This window comes from Cetorhinus maximus, chromosome 1, assembly GCF_964194155.1.
Source record: "Cetorhinus maximus chromosome 1, sCetMax3.hap1.1, whole genome shotgun sequence".
Taxonomy (NCBI): domain Eukaryota; kingdom Metazoa; phylum Chordata; class Chondrichthyes; order Lamniformes; family Cetorhinidae; genus Cetorhinus; species Cetorhinus maximus.
In genome coordinates, this window is record NC_135879.1 from 116,034,772 (window position 1) to 116,052,873 (window position 18,102).

At 43.6% G+C, this 18,102-nt stretch overlaps 1 long non-coding RNA gene across 1 annotated transcript in view; it reads left to right on the forward strand.

Moving 5' to 3' along the window:
* The window catches only part of LOC144682975 (uncharacterized), a 35,428-nt gene that overhangs the window by 3,978 nt on the left and 13,348 nt on the right, over window positions 1-18,102 (forward strand). The window contains exon 3 of the long non-coding RNA XR_013577148.1: window positions 11,126-11,323. This is a non-coding gene — a long non-coding RNA (uncharacterized LOC144682975). The remainder of the gene's footprint in view (window positions 1-11,125; window positions 11,324-18,102) is intronic.

An 18,102-nucleotide genomic window follows, 5' to 3' on the forward strand; every position in this document is an offset into this window, starting at 1 on the left:
TCCAGTCTGTTATGTCTCCCTTAGGCAGCCAGGTTTTATGAGGTCCAAGAAAACCAGTCTGCAGGTTTTAAAATTAAAAAGAATGTTAAAATGGAGACGCAAAGATTCCTTACAATATTTTATGGACTGACCCGCCTCTTGAGGGCCCACCGCCCAACCCTCCTCCATTAAAATCTGAAGTAGGTGGATTGGTGTCAAGTTTTAGTTTTAACCCCCATTGCCTTCCACTGTCACCCATCATGATGGGGTGGGGGGGAGGGGTGGGGGGGTCGTGAGGTTATAATTATCCCCATTGAGTCCCAAAAAATCCAATTACGTAAATCCAAAAGGGCCACATTCAATGCCCCACAGCATTCATGTCAACCGTCTTAATGAATGCTAAAGCAGGCTTGTACCAGCTTGTTGAGAGCTGTGGAAGATGTGGAGTGAGTTTTCTGAAATTTTCCAATGTGCAATGAGGCATAAACAATGAGGGAAATAGAAGAGTAGAGATTTCTTTTCACCCTATTTTGTAAGATTTAGCCCAGAAACTCATATATTGTGATAGTCAGAATATGGAGTCCAAATTTGGCTTTGGACCATATACCATGGAAGTTATAAAAAGTACTTAACACTGCAATGGCAAATTTGATAAATAAAGCAGTGAATGATTGATGGTTGTATATTATATAATTGTAACCTCTGAAAAATTCTTTCTTGCTGTTTCTGGCAGATGGTGCATTCAGTCAGCAGAATAACATGTTTAAAAAAAACTACAATGGCGATGAATTTGTTACTTTTGTAAGAGAAAATAAAAATTATAGGTGAGATTTTCCTGGTTTGTGTCCAGGGAATGATTTGTGCCCAAGGAAGCCTCTTCTAATGTGTATAAGAAAATAGACCATGAGCAAATAATAACATCTTACTGTTCCCCATAAGGCTGCCTTCACTTAAAGCCAAAGGCCTAGAAATCAGATTGTGCTCGAAAACTAGAGCATGGGGAAGGTGGTGAGGGTTGTGGGGGGAAGTGGGGGGGCGGTGTTGCGCAGGGTGTGGGATACATGGACTAACCATGCTTGTGTGTACCAATGCAGGCAGCAAGCAACATTTGTGCGACCTGCTGATTTAGAATGATTCATGTGTAAAGCTAGCACCACCCAGGCTGGACGTCTGTCTGGGAAGCCAGATGCTACTCTAAGGCAGCCAGCACCTCTTAAAGGGAGGTGGATTCTGGCTATAAATATTGTACAATTTCTGGACAAAATGGCTGAAAATGAAAGTGCACATACACCAAGAATCTCCAGTGTTGTGGTGGAGGCCATAGAGAGGAGGAGGGACATCCTTTAGTCCCTAGAGAGACTGGAAGCCTTGTTGATATCTACTTATGATGCAGTGGGAAGAGATCACTAAGGATTCTGTTGGGAAACATATATCTTTAGGAACTGTATTTTCTTTTAAAATTTGGAAGGACATTGCATTATTTGGATACTTGTTTTTTTTTTAAATGTCATAATTTCACCTTCGACTATGGGCAAGCGTGCCTTTTCCAAGAATCACCGGACCGGCATGACACTTGGGGAGGAGAGCTATTTGCTATTTCAACTGCAATCACTTTAATTGATGTAAAAAACTGTTTAAATGCAAAGGCCTGGTGATTTATTGGAAATCACCTGACAGATGAGCTTTATGTTTTGAACTTGCTTTTTTGAACTCAGTTGGGAATGAACTGAGAAAGTGAAGCTGCCCAGCTCTCACTCCCATTGCCTTGCCTGAAATAGAGTGGTTATCAGTGCCAGCTAGGAATCCTCATCTCAGTGGAACTTGTCTGTCTTTGGAAACCCAAGAGGCTGAGATGAGAAGGACTGATCCGGCTCTATTATCCTCCATGCCGAAGCTCCATTGGTGAGAACCTCCTGGGACTAGCGATCTGCCTTCAACATGAGGGAGCTCCAGATCGACAGTGTCAAAACCCTGCAAATGTTATCCTTTTTTAATAAATTCTTCTTCAAGCGCCCATCTCTGCAGGCACCTTATCCTTTTGTCCTTTGTTTGTCTGTCTGTCTGTCTGTGTGTGTGTGTGCTGGGGAATTTTAAGAGGGATAGATAGTTACACTTCCAGGTTACAAATTGTGTGTTAATCAGTTCTTACAACTTGTTTTAAAAAATGAATTTTGTTTTATAATAACTCAATCATTCTGAGCTTATTGAAAGAAGCATAGTTAAAGTTTCTTTTATTCTGGGTCTAACAGTGGCAAAGGTAAATCATTGGCCATTTTGGTGAGTGAAATAAATTTTTTAACTAATAGTGCAACCTGTGGAGTAGTGGGGCTAGATAAACTGCACACTCCTCCTATCTAGGTTGTAACAACATCAATGCCAGAAACATTGCCCCAAGAACACAGCTGAAACACAGCTGAAGCACTGCAGGAACTCACCAAGGCTCCTTAGACAACTCCTTCCAAACCAACAACCTCTACCATCTAGAAGGACAAGGGCAGCAGATGCATGGGAACGCCACCACCTTGAAATTCCCCTCCAAGCCACACACCATCCTGACTTGGAAATATATCGCCATTATTCAGTCACTGGGACAAAATCCGAGAACTTCATCCCTAACAGCACTGTGAGTGTACCTACACCAAATGGACTATAGCAATTCAAGAAAGCAGCTCACCACCACCTTTTCTTTTATTCATTCACGGGAAGTAGGCATCGCTGGCTAGGCCAGCATTTATTGCCCATCGCTAATTACCCTTGAGAAGGCGGTGATGAGCTGCCTTCTCAAACCGCTGCAGCCCATGTGGTATAGGTACACCCAGAGTGCTGTTAGGGAGGGAGTTCCAGGACTTTGACCCAGTGACAGTGATATATTTCCAAGTCAGGATGGTGAGTGGCTTGGAGGGGAATTTTCAGGTGGTGGTGTTCCCATGTGTCTGTTGCCCTTGTCTTCTTATGATAGTGTTATGGCATGGCTGATGGTAAATGCTGAGCTGCCCAAATCCCAAAGGGAAACTCGAAACACCTACCAAAACGGTTTTTGCAACTTGTATGGTTAGAGAGGTTCTGAAATCAGGAAAGGATGTCCCCGACTACTTGTGATGATGTTATAGCAGAGTAAATGTTTATTTTTTACAAAGCAAAAACAAAACACAATTACACTTAAACACAAGAATGGCTTCACACAGTAAACAGTACTTTAAAACAGCTCCAAATTATCTTAGCTACCTCAGAGCTAACCTTCATCTTCTCTGTTCAGCAACTATCCTTATAGATTTTAAAATCCATAGAATTCCATTAATTTTTACCAAACTGTGCCTTTTTTCTGGGGGGTCCTCTGAGGCTGACAGCAACTGGTTCTCCAGGTTTGGCCTTGTTCACACTGTCTTCTGGAGTTCTGACCAGCTATCCTGTTGTCTTCTGGAAGATCTAAGCAGCTACACCCTCACATAGGCTTCAGTATTTCCTTTAAATGTGTTCCTTCCTTTCGATCTCTCTATTGTCTCAACCAGTCTATTCAGAAATGTCTTCTTCCCAGAATTGATGAAACTTGTTTCTTCACTCTGGCTCTTAGACTTAACAAAAAACAAACATACCCTATACCTTACTTGCTTACACCTTTTATAACTTACATATTGAACTAAAACAACTCAGTTCAAAACCACTCCTGTTATTGCTTTATGTAAAATTCTGATTAAAGTTCCTCTTGGTTCATTAACATATCAAAACCACTTCTTACTGTTGGTTTTAGACTCTTGCAGTCACTCTGGCTCTTACTCCAATTACCATATTTACAACCCCCAACAACCTTTCTTCCAGTGCATAAATATGACAGTGTTATTACCAGAATAAAGTATTACAGTTTCTTCAGAGTAGCGGCCGTTCGTTTGGAAGGTTCTGTCTAAGGGACCATGGTGAGTTCTTGTAATGCATTTTGTATACACTGCTGCTACTGTGTGTTGGTGGTGGAGGGAGTGAATGTTTGTGCATGGGGTGCCAACCAAGTGGGTTGCCTTGTCCTGGTGGTGTCAAGCTTCTTGAGTGTTGTTGGAGCTGCACTCATCCAGGCAAGTGGAGAATATTCCATCACACTTCTGACTTGTGCCTTGTAGATGGTGGACAGGCTTTGGGGCATCAGGAGGTGAGTTATCCATCGCAGGATTCCTAGCCTCTGACCTGCTCTTGTAGCCACAGTATTTATATGGCTAGTCCAGTTCAGTTTCTGGTCAATGGTCTGATCAGGATGTTGATAGTGGGGTATTCAGTGATGGTAATGCCATAGAATATCAAGAGGAGATGGTTAGATTCTCTATTGTTGGACATGGTCATTGCCTGGCACTTCTGTGGCCAAATGTTACTTCCCACTTGTCAGCTCATGCCTGGATGTTGTCCAGGTCTTGCTGTATTTGAATATGGACTGCTTCAGTATCTGAGGAGTTGTGAATGGTGCTGAACATTGTGCAATCATCCCCACTTCTGACCTTATGATGGAAGGAAGGTCATTGATGAAGCAGCTGAAGATGGTTAGGTCTACAACACTACCCTGAGGAACTCCTGCAGTGATATCCTGGAACTGAGATGATTGAACTCCAACAACCACAACTATCTTCCTATGTGCTAGGTATGACTAACCAGCGAAGAGTTTTCCACCTGATTCCCAATGACTCCTCCAGTTTTGTCAGGGCTCCTTGACGCTGCCTTCTCAAGGGCAATTAGGGATGGGTAATAAATGCTGGCCTAGCTAGAGACCCTCACATCCCATGAATAATTAATTTAAAAAAGGATAAAAATCAATTGGATTTGTTAAGATAAAATAATTGCTAAAATATTTTCTCATCACAGCTGCACCACTGAAAGCCTAATTACTTACAAGACACAAACCATTCTTGATAATGCTTTCCCCCAATACTTGGCACTGTCCCACAACCACTGTGTAACACTTCACTAAACATCCTTCTCCTCATACTCACGCAGTCATCAATATTACATCTCTTGCTTAGTCACAGCTCACGCCTCACACACACACCACCAGCCCTTGTCTGTGTGCGAGACAGGCCAGTCCCTCACACTGAGAAATGGGGCAGAACCAGGAACAGAGCTGCAGGCTTTTTCAGATGGTACTTGACCTACAAATCCAACAGCAGCTAGAATGAAAACCAGGCCTTAGGCATTGGTCTTTTTTTAGATGTCTGATTGGCCTCCTCAACTCATCTAACTGGATTAGGGATCAGGCATGAAGCTGACCTCCAGCTTCTTTGGACACTTTTGGATACTTCAGTACAATTGCAGTGCTGGCACACTGTCTATTGCAGATAGTGGCCCTGCTATATCCTTGAATCAAAGTACTGAACTGCCAGAGCACCACATGGGTCTCTGTCTCCTTTTTCCTGACCTTTATACCTAAGGATTTGGTGTTCCCAGGAGCAAGGGTCAAGAAAAGTGGCCTCAATGGTGCATGAATAGAAAGATAATTGGCAGAGACTCTGTGCCTTATTAATGCCTGGGGCTGCCAAAGTCTACAGCAAGAGGAGCTTGAACAACAGAAATCCAGCCTTAAATCTTGGATAGAGAAAAATTAAGTGTTTAATTCCATATCCCTCCTCTGATAATGAAGCACTCATGCCAACCCACAGCAGGATCTGGATAATATTGATGCTTGGGTTGACAAATAGCAAAAAATATTTTGGGTGTTACATAAGTACCAGGTATTGATCATCAAAGACAAGAAAGCCCTTAACCTTCAATGGCGCTGCCATCATCAAGCCACCACCTCTAACACATTGGGGGTCCCCACTGAATGAGTCAAATCAAAACCGTCACTACAATAGCAGGACAGAGACTATGTATTCTGCAGCAAGTAGTTCACTAAGTTACCCTCAAAGACTGTCCACTATTTATAAGCCTTAAGTGAGGAGGATGATGGAATACTTACCCGTCACCTGATAGGTGCAGATTTGATAGCACTCAAGAAGTTCTGCACCATCCAGGACACTGCAACCCGATTCAATATCCACTTCTTCCATTAACAATTCACTCTGACTGCAGTATGTACAATATACAGAATATTGCAACTGCACCTCCCTCCCTGACACTTATACCACACAGAAGGACAAAAGGAACAATGTTGTGGGGACACCATTCTGACTTGCCATTTATTGCTGTTCCTTCACTTTCACTGGGTTAGTGTCCTTGACTTGCCTACCCAACATCACTATGGAAGTACCATCATGACAAGGACTGCAGCAGTTTAAGAAGAAGGTCCACCAACACTTTCTCAACTCCAAACATGTAATAATTATGGTCTTGCCAGCATTGTCCACATCCCAATAATCAACAAAAAAGTAAAACTAAGTTTCCCAGACTGAAAACATGCCATCAGTGGTATTCCACAGAGTTCTGGAATGGCCTATTTGATATCAAATTGGATGGTTTGTCAAATTGTGGTGGTCTGGAAAGACTGTAAGAGGACATAGATTAGTAGGCTGAGCACAAAGGTGACAGATAAAGTTCAATGTAGACAAATGTGAAGTAACACATTTAAAAGTAAGATTAGAGCGAGAAATTTTTTTCTTATATGGTAAGATTCTGAATAGAGTAGAGGAGCCCAGGGACTTGGAGTACAGATGCACATATCATTTAAGGTGACAGCACAAGGAGATAAGATCATGAAAAGACAAATGAAACCACTGGATTTATAACCAAAAGCATCCACCACAAAAGTTAGTATATAATGTTGACTTTAATAGCAGTGGCAGTATTGTGTACAGTTTTAGCAAGGACATAAAAAGAATGATTGGGAAGTTTAATGGATGACCTAATTGAAGGTTGAAGATTACAATTAAGTAAATAGTGATAAAATGTTTCCACTGGTTGTTGAACTGGTAATGAAAGGGCATAAATTTATGCCAACATGGAGGGAGTTAAAAGAGAGATTAGTTTTTTTCTATCCAGAGTGTGTTTGGAATTCTCTGCTTCAAATGGTTGAAGCAAAGTTGACAATTCTTTTAATAAGGAATTAGTTGCTCAAAAAGGAGTTGTAAAGGGTAATACAGAGTAAATGACAGAGTGGGATTAGACTAGATGGAGCATGCAGAGAAAAATCCCTGCACCTACCTGATAGACCAAATGGTCTATCTCTAAATTGTAATTTTCAGTGATCCTAATACTAGTTTATGCATATGATTTCTTCTAGCTACTATTATGTGTCAAACATCTATCTTGATGAACTGGGAAGAATTGAATACTTGTGGAAAAATGCTGAAGTATGCCACACTGCCGGAAACTGGAGCTTCTACGAATCCCTCCCACAGAGACCCACTTGTGGGCCATTTCCTGCTATGAGAGACTGCCAATCCATATAAACTCAGAATAAACCAAGTAGCAAACAAGGTTCCAATTAATTCAGCGCACAAAGGACATTTTTTTCATCTCAACCCATTTGACTCTTGGGATAAATACACTGGTTGATTGTAATGCTCAGGCTTTCATTTTATTGTTTTCTGGGATATGGGTGTTGCTGGCAGGGCATATTGTTGCCCATACCTAAATGCCCTTGAGAAGGTGGTGGTGAGCTGCCTTCTTGAACTGCTGGAGTCCATGTGATGTAGGTACACCCACCATGCTGTTAGGAAGAGGGTTCCAAGATTTTGACCCAATAACAATGAAGGAACAATGATATAGTTCCAAGTCAGTATGGTGTGTGGCTTGGGGAGGAACTTGTCGGAGGTGTGCATTGCAGCCCTTGTCATTCTAGGTGGTAGAGGTCGCAGGTTTGGAGAATGCTGTTGAAGGAGCTTTGCTGAGTTGCTGTAGTGCATCTTGTATATGGTACATACTGCTACCACTGTGCGTCAGTGGTGGAAGGAGGGAATGTTTAAGTTGGTGGATGGGGTGCCAATCAAGCGGGCTACTTTGTCCTGGATGGTATTGAGCTTCTTGAGTGTTGTTGGAGCTGCACTCATCCAGGCAAGTGGGGAATATTCCATCACACTCCTGAATTGTGCCTTGTAGATGGTGGACAGGCTTTGAGGAGTCAGAAGATGAGTTGCTCACCGCAGAATTCCCACCCTCAGGCTTGTTCTTGTAATCGCAGTATTTAAGTGGCCTTTCCGATTAAATTTCTGCTTAATGGTAACCCCCATAATGTGGATGGTGGGGAATCCAGCGATAGTAATGCTATTGAATGTCAAGGGGAGATGGTTAGATTCTCTTGTGTAGCAAACAGTCATTGCCCAGCAATTGTTATTTGCCACTTATCACCCCAAGCTTGAGTGTTGTCCACATCTTGCTGCATGTGCACGGGCTGCTTCAGTATCCGAGGAGTTGCAAATAATATTGTACACTGTGCAATCATCAGTGAACATCCCCCACTTCTGGTGATGAAGAGAAGGGAAGGTTAAGGATGAAGCAGCTGAAATGGGTTGGATCTAGGACTCTACCCTGAGGAACTTTAACAGCAATGTCCTGGGCCTGAGATGATCAGCCTCCAATAACCACAACCATCTTCCCTTGTACTAGGTATGACTCCAACCAGTGGGGAGTTTTCCCTGATTCCCATTGACTTCAATTTTGCTAGGCCTCCTCAATGTCACACTCGATCAAGGGCAGTCACCCTCACCTCACCTCTTGAATTTAGCTCTTTTTTTTATTCTTTGGATCAATAATAATAAGGTCTGGAACCAAGTTGCCTTAGCAGAACCCAAATTCAGCATTGGTGAGCAGATGATTGTAAATGCCGTTTGAGAAAACTGTGGTGACACCATCCATCACTTTGCCGATGATCGAGAATAGACTGATGAAGCGGTAATTGATTGAATTGGATTTGTCCTGCTTTTTTATGGACGGGACATACATGGGAAAATTTCCACATTGTCGAGTAGATGTCACTGTTGTAGCTGTACTGGAACAGTTTAGATAGTTCTAGGGTTTTCAACTGTGATTAAATGTATTCCTGGAGCTTTCACCACATGACTTGCCCCCATGTTCAGCCATTAGTTGGCCAACACATCTACCCTTGTGACATATTGCTTTCCTATGCCAATTGGAAAGCAAGAAGACTCATTACCCGATTGCATGATACTTGACCGTCAGCCAAACAGCATTTTTACTCAATTTTCCATATTCTTATATCCGGTAAAGAGAAATGTTCAAAGAAAACGACAAAAATAACATTCTTTTTTTAAAGTCTGTGATTTTTTTCCTCCAGGGTTCACACAGCAGTCTCCTGGAGATTGATCTTCAATTCCTGGAGACTCCAGGCCAACCCTGAAGGGTTGGCAACCCTAGATAGTTCTGAAGCACAGATCTTCAGTACTATTGTTGGGATGCTGACAGGTCCCATAACCTTTGCAGTGTCCAGTGCCCTCAGCCATTTCTTGATATCATGTAGAGTGAATCGAATTGGCTAAAGACTGGCATCTATGATACTGGGGAGCTCAGGAAGAGGCTGAGATGGATCATTCACTTCAAACTCAACTATTTATCATGCAATCCATTGGTGCAACATATACAAAGTTCATCCCCAAAATATCTGCTATGAAATATTCCAATGTGGTTGAAGGGAAACCCTTGTTGCTGTGTTTTGCTTATGGACTTGATAGTTCTTTCACATTTTCCTAATCTTTGGATATGTAAAGAATAAATACTCTGAGTGTTGCTGAAAAAAGAGACATGTCGAAGCTTTTCGTCTTGCACTCGCAAGAATATCTTATATTGGTGATATTGTGAGTGTCCTGATGAGTGCAACATGAAAAGCTTAATAATGCCTCTTTTTTCAGCAATACTCAAGTTCTGTACGACCAAATTACTGTTAATAAATACTCTGTTGGGCCATGAGATTTAAGCTAAAGTCTACCAATCAGTTGATTAAAAGAAAAAGTTAATGGTGAAAAGCTAACACAGCAAGTTTCATCTGATTATAGAACTTTTACTTATGCGTTCCTCAGGAATAAGCTCATCAATAGCTTCAGTAAATCTCATAATCCAGCACAACTGGACTGGTATCTGTAGTTTGACATGCCTGATCTCCTTTAGCTACCAGTGTACAGCATCCTACTGGATGAATTGAAGAGCTGTAATAAACTGCTGAAATATACCAACCTGCCTAATAAACTACTGAAATATACCAACCTGCCTGAACCTAGAGCTTCCATCAACTCCTCCTACAGACATCCCTTGTGGAGCATTCTTTGTTGTGAAGGACTCTTATTCCTGGTCAATTGTAATGGTTTCTGGGCTGACTATCCACATCCACGAATCGAAAACTCCTAGAATGATACAGCACAAATGGAGGCTATTCAGCTCATTCTGCCTGTTTCTCCCTATTTACTCTACCAAAACCCTTCATGACTTTTAACAGCTCTATTAAATCTCCCTTTAACTTTCTCTCCCACAGTTTCTCTAATCTCTCAGCATAACTGAAATGCCCCCCTCACCCATGCATCCAATGTAGCAGCCTTCCATCTTGTAAAACAATGGTTTGCGCTATGATGGTCAACTCTGTGTTAAGCATCACCTCGTGTAACTCAGGTGCTCCACTCTGCGATTGCAGTCTCTACTGCATTTGATGCAGAGGAAGACAGTGGGCTGAGAAGGTGCACGATCCGCTGGCCTCTGTTTTCCCTGGGCCCTCTTCTCAGCCAGCTGACCTTTTTGTTTCTGCTCACCTCTTCCATTGCCTCGCCAAACAGTCAGCCTCTAAAGGTCACAGCCATCAGCGACTGTGTCAATGGTCACTATTTATCTCGCTTGCAGGTGTCCTTGTAGTGGAGGTATGGATGCCCAGGAGGTTGTGACCCAGTGACTAATTCACCCTACAGAAGGTCTTTGGCCATCGTGCATTCGATGAATTTGGCTGAGCCAGCGCATACATTGTTGGCTTAGCAATAGTGTATACTGATGGAATTAGCGTGCTCCAGGATCCCTGAGTTGGTGAACTTATCCTGCCAAAAAATGCCGAGGAAATGTCTGAGTCAGCAAAATTCAGCCTTTTCTCCTGACTAGCATTTGTTATCCAGGTCTCACTACTAGAGGAGTGTGCTGAGGACGCAGGCTTGGTAGACTCGCAGTTTGATGTTCTCAGTCAGGTTGCTGTTGTTTCACACTCTCTTACTCAACTTGAACATAATAACTGCAGCTTTTGTGATTTCAGCATAAAGTGACAGATTGCTGGTGATCGTGGAGCCCAGATATGTGAAGCTATTACATGTTGTCAATGCTGATAGATCATAGTATTGGAACATCTTTGACCGTGACATTTGTCTTCCTGATGTTGATGGTCAAAGCAAACTCTTTACAGGCTTGAGAGAGCCTGTCCATTTGCCACTGCAGGTGTGGAACAGGTTAACAGGTATGCAATCTTTTGTTTCCCATTTTGTATTTTAGTGCTCACTATGTACAATAACATAATAGGTCAGAAGACTCTAATCTCCAGAAAATGGATTCAGAATTTTACTGATAGTTCATTTGGTATAAAACAAGTTTATAAAACAGTTATACACTTAACCTATTTAGTTAAGTGTATAACTGAACAATACAGATTAAATGGTGATCCAAAAACAGCATAAACTGAGATCTGTTTTCAGACAAGGGTGCCAATTGCACGGTGCAATTGCAGTGACAGCAGGACTGCTGCTTCTCAAGCAATACATAGCTAGTGCACTCATCTGAGAACATGAGTTCAAGTCAGGTACTTAATTAGAAAATGTTCCCTATGCACATTGGAGCAGGTGCTAAGGAACCCAGAATGACACTAGCAGCACTTATGAGCTTTGAGCTGCCAGGATAATTTGACTGGATGCAGTCAATTAAAAGAAAGTGGCGAAATGAAGGTGGGTGTAATTTCCAAGCATTGGAATGGCAGTGGGAAGCATTAGTCCAAAACCAAACAAAAGTAAGTCTAAACTTGAAGCATGAGATAGGATCTGTAGCTAAAGTGCCAGGGTAGCATAGCTTTCAAACCCCTGATGGCTGGCAAAATGGATGTACTGCTACAGTGATGAGCACAAAGGCAACTGTATTCTGATTGTAGAAAGTTAAGTATTGTGTTTTTACCTTTACATATCCTTACATGGCTTCACTCACAATATGTTGATCAGCAGATAGATTGTATGAAGCATGAGAGAGTGAACTTTATTGAAGCATTCACACTTCCTTTAGTGATTTCACCACATGAAAGCTGGATCCTTTCCATTTTGATCTTTAAAGATTTTCACATTGATTAATTAGCATAATTTTAGCCACCTTTGTACTCAGCCACGTTGTTACCACCAGTAGCAAATTGTCAACCATAATTTACTTAGGGATCATAAGTAAATATGTAAATAAATTTATAAATAAATACATTCATATACATTTACTGTTAGAAGTGTTTCATACTCCAGTGGACAATTTCCTCTGATATGTTAAAAATGTCATTATTTTGCAAAATGGCTACACATTAATTTTATCTTTGCTTCTTGTCTCTCACTGCACCTCGTAAATTGCTGGAAGGATAAGGAAATCTGTTGCTGTCATGAAATTTGATACAAGTTCATTTTTGTGTAACTAAGCAATCAGTAATTAGCTCCTGGTTTAATATAGTTAAATGGCGCATAACAGATGTGCGTAATATCAAGGTGTCATTTTCAAATGTTAAGATAAAAGGGCGGATAGTCCATAGGTGAAACCTGGCAGTAAATGTAAGCTCCAGTCTTAGCTATGTAGTTGGAACACAAAGTAGAAAGAAGTGGTTCTTGTCATGGTTACTTTCAATTTGGCAACTCAACAATAACTTATATTTATATAATGCCTTTAACATAATGAAACATCCCAAGGCACTTCACAAGAGCATTATAAAACAGACTATGACACCAAGTTAGATAAAGAGATATTAGGTCAGATGACCAAAAGTTTGGTTAAAGAGGTAGGTTTTAAGAAGGGTCTTTAAGGGGGAAAGCGAGGTAGAGAAGCAGAGAGGTGTAGGGAGGGAATTCCAGTGATTAAAATTGGGAAGCCCCAAGAGACCAGAATTACAGGAGTGCAGATATCTCAGAGGGTTGTGGGGTTGAGGCAGTATCAGTAACTTAGATAACAGAAACAGAAATACCTGGAAAAACTCAGCAGGTCTGGCAGCATCAGCGGAGAAGAGTACAGTTGGCGTTTCAAGTCCTCATGACCCTTCAACGGAACTAAGTAAAAATAGGAAAGAGGTGAAATATAAGCTGGTTTAAGGGTTAGGGGGGGGGTGTTAGGACAAGCAGTCAGTAATAGGTGGAGATAACCAAAAGATGTCACAGACAAAACAACAGAGGTGTTGAAGGTGGTGATATTATCTAAAGGAATGTGCTAATTAAGAGCAGGACAGGCAAGGTACAGATAGCTCTAGTGGGGGTGGGGTGAAATAATACTAAAAGGTAGAGATAAACAATGGGTGGAAATACATTTAAAATAATGGAAATAGGTGGGAAAAGAAAAATCTATATAAATTATTGGAAAAAAACAAAAAGGAGGGGTAAGAAACAGAAAGGGGGTGGGGATGGAGGAGAGAGTTCAAGATCTAAAATTGTTGAACTCAGTATTCAGTCCGGAAGGCTGTAAAGTGCCTAGTCGGAAGATGAGGTGCTGTTCCTCCAGTTTGCGTTGAGCTTCACTGGAACAATGCAGCAAGCCAAGGACAGACATGTGGGCATGAGAGCAGGGTGGAGTGTTGAAATGGCAGGCGACAGGGAGGTCTGGGTAATGCTTGCGGACAGACCGAAGGTGTTCTGCAAAGCGGTCACCCAGTCTGCGTTTGGTCTCTCCAATGTAGAGGAAACCGCATTGGGAGCAACGAATGCAGTAGACTAAGTTGAGGGAAGTGCAAGTGAAATGCTGCTTCACTTGAAAGGAGTGTTTGGGCCCTTGGACGGTGAGGAGAGAGAAAGTGAAGGGGCAGGTGTTGCATCTTCTGCCTTTGCGTGGGAAGGTGCCGTGGGAGGGGGTTGAGGAGTAGGGGGTGATGGAGGAGTGGACCAGGGTGTCACGGAGGGAATGATCCCTACGGAATGCCGCCAGGGGGGGTGAAGGGAAGATGTGTTTGGTGGTGGCATCATGCTGGAGTTGGCGGACTTAGTTTCATACCCTTACGCCCTCATCTCAATGAATTTCGGGCTCGGCACGATGCTGAACACTTCTTCCGCCGCCTTCGTCTCCGTGCTCACTTCTTTGGGCAGGAGTCCTCTCCCCGTTCAACGGATCCTTTTACCCACCTCCAATATTCTCCCTCCACCTGGACCCCTCCCTCTGGATTCTTACCTTCTCTTGATCTTTTCATTGAGAACTGTCGGCGTGACATTAGTCGTCTCAATTTCTCTGCTCCTCTCACCCATTCTAACCTGTCTCTCTCTGAACTTACTGCAGTCCGTTCTCTCAGGTCCAACCCTAACATTGTCATCAAACCTGCTGACAAGAGTGGTGCTGTTGTTGTCTGGCGCACTGACCTCTACCTCGCGGAGGCTGAGCGTCAACTCGCAGACACTTCCTCCTACCTCTCCCTGGACCATGACCCCACCACTGAACATCAAGCCATTGTTTCCAGTACTTTCACTGACCTCATCTCCTCTGGAGATCTTCCTTCCACAGCTTCCAACCTGATAGTCGCCCAACCTCGGACGGCCTGCTTCTACCTCCTACCCAAAATTCACAAACAGGACTGTCCTGACAGACCGATCGTGTCAGCCTGTTCCTGCCCCACGGAACTCATTTCTCGCTATCTTGACTCCCTTCTCTCTCCCCTTGTCCAGTCCCTTCCCACCTACATCCATGATTCCTCTGACACCATACGTCACATCAACAATTTCCAGTTCCTTTGCCCCAACCGCCTCCTCTTCACCATGGACGTCCAATCCCTCTACACCTCCAACCCCCACCAGGATGGTCTGAGGGCTCTCTGCTTCTTCCTCGAACAGAGGCCCGAACAATCCCCATCCACCACTACTCTCCTCCGTCTGGCTGAACTTGTTCTTATACTGAACAATTTCTCCTTTAACTCCTCTCACTTCCTCCAAATAAAAGGTGTGGCTATGGGTACCCGCGTGGGCCCCAGTTATGCCTGTCTCTTTATACCCCCCCCCCACCCCCACTTAAACCAGCTTATAATTCACCCCTTTCCTATTTTTACTTAGTTCTGTTGAAGGGTCATGAGGACTCGAAACGTCAACTGTGCTCTTCTCTGCCGATGCTGCCAGACCTGCTGAGTTTTTCCAGGTATTTCTGTTTCTGTTTTTGTTTTGGATTTCCAGCATCCGCAGTTTTTAGCTTTTATCTCAGTAACTTAGATATTAATGAAAAATGGATTGAAACTTTATATGTAACCTCAAGGCTCCATTATACACACTTATGCACAAAGACAAAAGCTAGGACATTCCTAATTTATATTTTTGCTGGGTTTATGCATACATTATTGAACAGGCCAGATTTTCCCTAATTTTTCCTTTCCTGACCTGTAGACGCTAACTCTTACAGACATATGTTTTTTACAGAAAGCATCAGCCTTTTAGTACTGCACCCCATTAGTACCACATTCTTCATGCATGAATCTAGACAGTAAGTTTTAGCAAGCACAGAAGAAAAGGGAGAGGGAGAGAAGCGGAGGTGGGCCACCATACCTAGTGGGTAGAATTTAGTTTTGGATACAGGGATCCCACACACCAGTTGGTGAACTAGTGTGAATCTCGCAAAGCTTTTCACTGCCAGACCCTATGCTATTTAAGTGCAATAAGGCATTACCTGGACAGTTTCAGGCCTCCCATTCAGTCAAGGCCAGAGTCGGCCAGGAATCCTGCCTGAGAGCTATAGGTCAATCAGAGGCAGCAGCTCTCCAGTACTGACAGCAGTACCGAGGCCTTCACCAGGGATTGACACTGGATCCCTGAAGACAGGATCGGGATTGCAAAGAGGGGTTTGCCGGCAGGGAAGGGACTTTGCCGGATGCAAGGTTTGGGGTGTAGCTTTCAGTGCCCCAGTCTCCCCTAACCGATGCCAGGCCCCTCAATTGGGGACTAAGTGCCTTTGAATGAGGGAGCGCCCAGTAGGCTGCTAGCCTATGTGACAGGGTTTGCTAAGTGGCTTTCAGGAGTCCTGTTAAATCCCTGAGCCACCATTAAATCCTGCTGGGCTCAGGGATTATTGCTCTCATGAGGCTTGTTAATGATCCTAATTGATCTCCAGCCACCAGCCCCTTTTCACCCCCTACTAAATGCAGGGCAGTTTCCCACTGGAAATCGAATGCAGGGACCCAGGCCTGTTTCTCCTGGCCCACCAGACAACCTGCCAGCTCCAGTGGGCTCCATTAAATTCCAGCCAGTGTAGCTGGTATCATTAGAGGAAGAGGACAGCGTTCCAGCCATCAGAAAGGGAGAGACTGGAACCACAAAACTACCCGATGACAGAACTAAATAACAGCAACCTACATATCGTATAACAATCAATCATGTTGACTTTATTTCAGCTGCAAATGAAATATCATTCTCTTAATTGTGCTCAGTTGCAACACTTTGACATTCATGTACATCTCTTCTAACCTCCAGGGCCTTCATGTGTACAACAGCAGACCGTGGATTTTCCAGACAACAGTTCCTCAAGGAGCTGGTTCCTTCTGAGGCTGCACTGTCATAGGGCTCAGCATCCTCTCACTTACTCACACTTTGATGGGGTCAGTTAGAGAATTATGTGGGACTTGGCCTCCTGAATCACAGTTCACAAGCCTGTAAGAGCATACATTGGTGGCAGAGACAGCTATAGAGAGTGCGTATCGAAGGTCATGATCCTCTCTAAGTTCTGCTCATCTGGACACTAATATTGTACTCTGGAGCTGTTAATGATTGAAAGGCATCAGAAAGTCTGTAAAATACTGACAGGCTTCCCATGTACACTGTCCATGTTTGTAGACAGAATTGAGGAGCCCAGCTCAAGCATTGTTTTCCCTGGGTGGGGAAATCTTAGAACAAGTGGGCACAGTTTCAGGATAAAGGGCCAATCATTTAGCACTGAGATGAGGAGAAATGTCTTCACTCAAACTCCCTACCCCAGAGGGTTGTAGGTGAGCTATCATCGAATATATTTAAGGTTGAAATAGAGTTTTGATCCCTCGGGAAATCAAGGGATATTTGGGGGGGTGGGGGGTGGGTGGGTGGACGGAAAAGTGGATTCGAAGCTCAAGATCAGCTATGATCATATTGAATGGCAGAGCAGGCTTGATGGGCCATATGGTCTTCTGCTCCTTTTCCTATCATACGTAGGAACTAGGAGCAGGACTAGGCCTCCCAGCCCTTAAAGCCTGTTCCACCATTCAAAAAGATCATGTCTGATCTGATTGTAACCTCAACTCTACATTCCCATCTACCCCCGATAACCTTTTACCCCCTTGCTTATCGAGAATCTGTCTACCTCTGCCTTAAAAATATTCAAAGAGTGGAATTGTCCGCCCCAGTTGGTGGTGGGTGTTATGGCAGGCGGGGGGAGACAATATGGCAGGAAGGCCAAAAATCAGTTTCACGTCTTCGTGAAACCAGTTAGCCGTCGTCCACTCCGTCCGTCATTGGAGGCTGCCTTTCCCACCGTCCAATGTCGGAAACATAATTTCAGTGTATTTGCATCTCGTCATCTTGCCTGCATGCCGGAATCATCTCTTCCACGTCGAATTTATCTCCCATGTCAGCATGGCTTCAGAACGACGTGATTCACAACAGCATTTAAAAGGTGCGCACCTGGCGAGTTGAACTTTGAGGAAAACTCGGAGGAAAGTGCGCACTAATGTTGCGCAGCGCTCACAAGGGTCACCCGTTTGATTTCAAGGAAGACGTGCCGTGCATTCAGGCGAGGGCACAGTCAACTCGTTTTCTCCTGGATGGCTGGCAGTGCGATGCAGGGGCAAGGGCTGCACTGTGGTTGGGCGAGCGGGGGGCGGGGGTTGGGATGCAAGGCAGCATAATGTGATGGTAGTGCACAAGCACATGCAGTGGGGGTGAGGGAAGCGGCCACGCATTAGGGAAACCTTGTATAAACTGAGCATTCTTTTGCAGCTGAGCCAGTTCAGGCACAGCTACGTTGACATGGAGTCGGCCTCTAGCTTAACCACTCAAGTAATGCAGAGGCATGAAAGTGCCATCA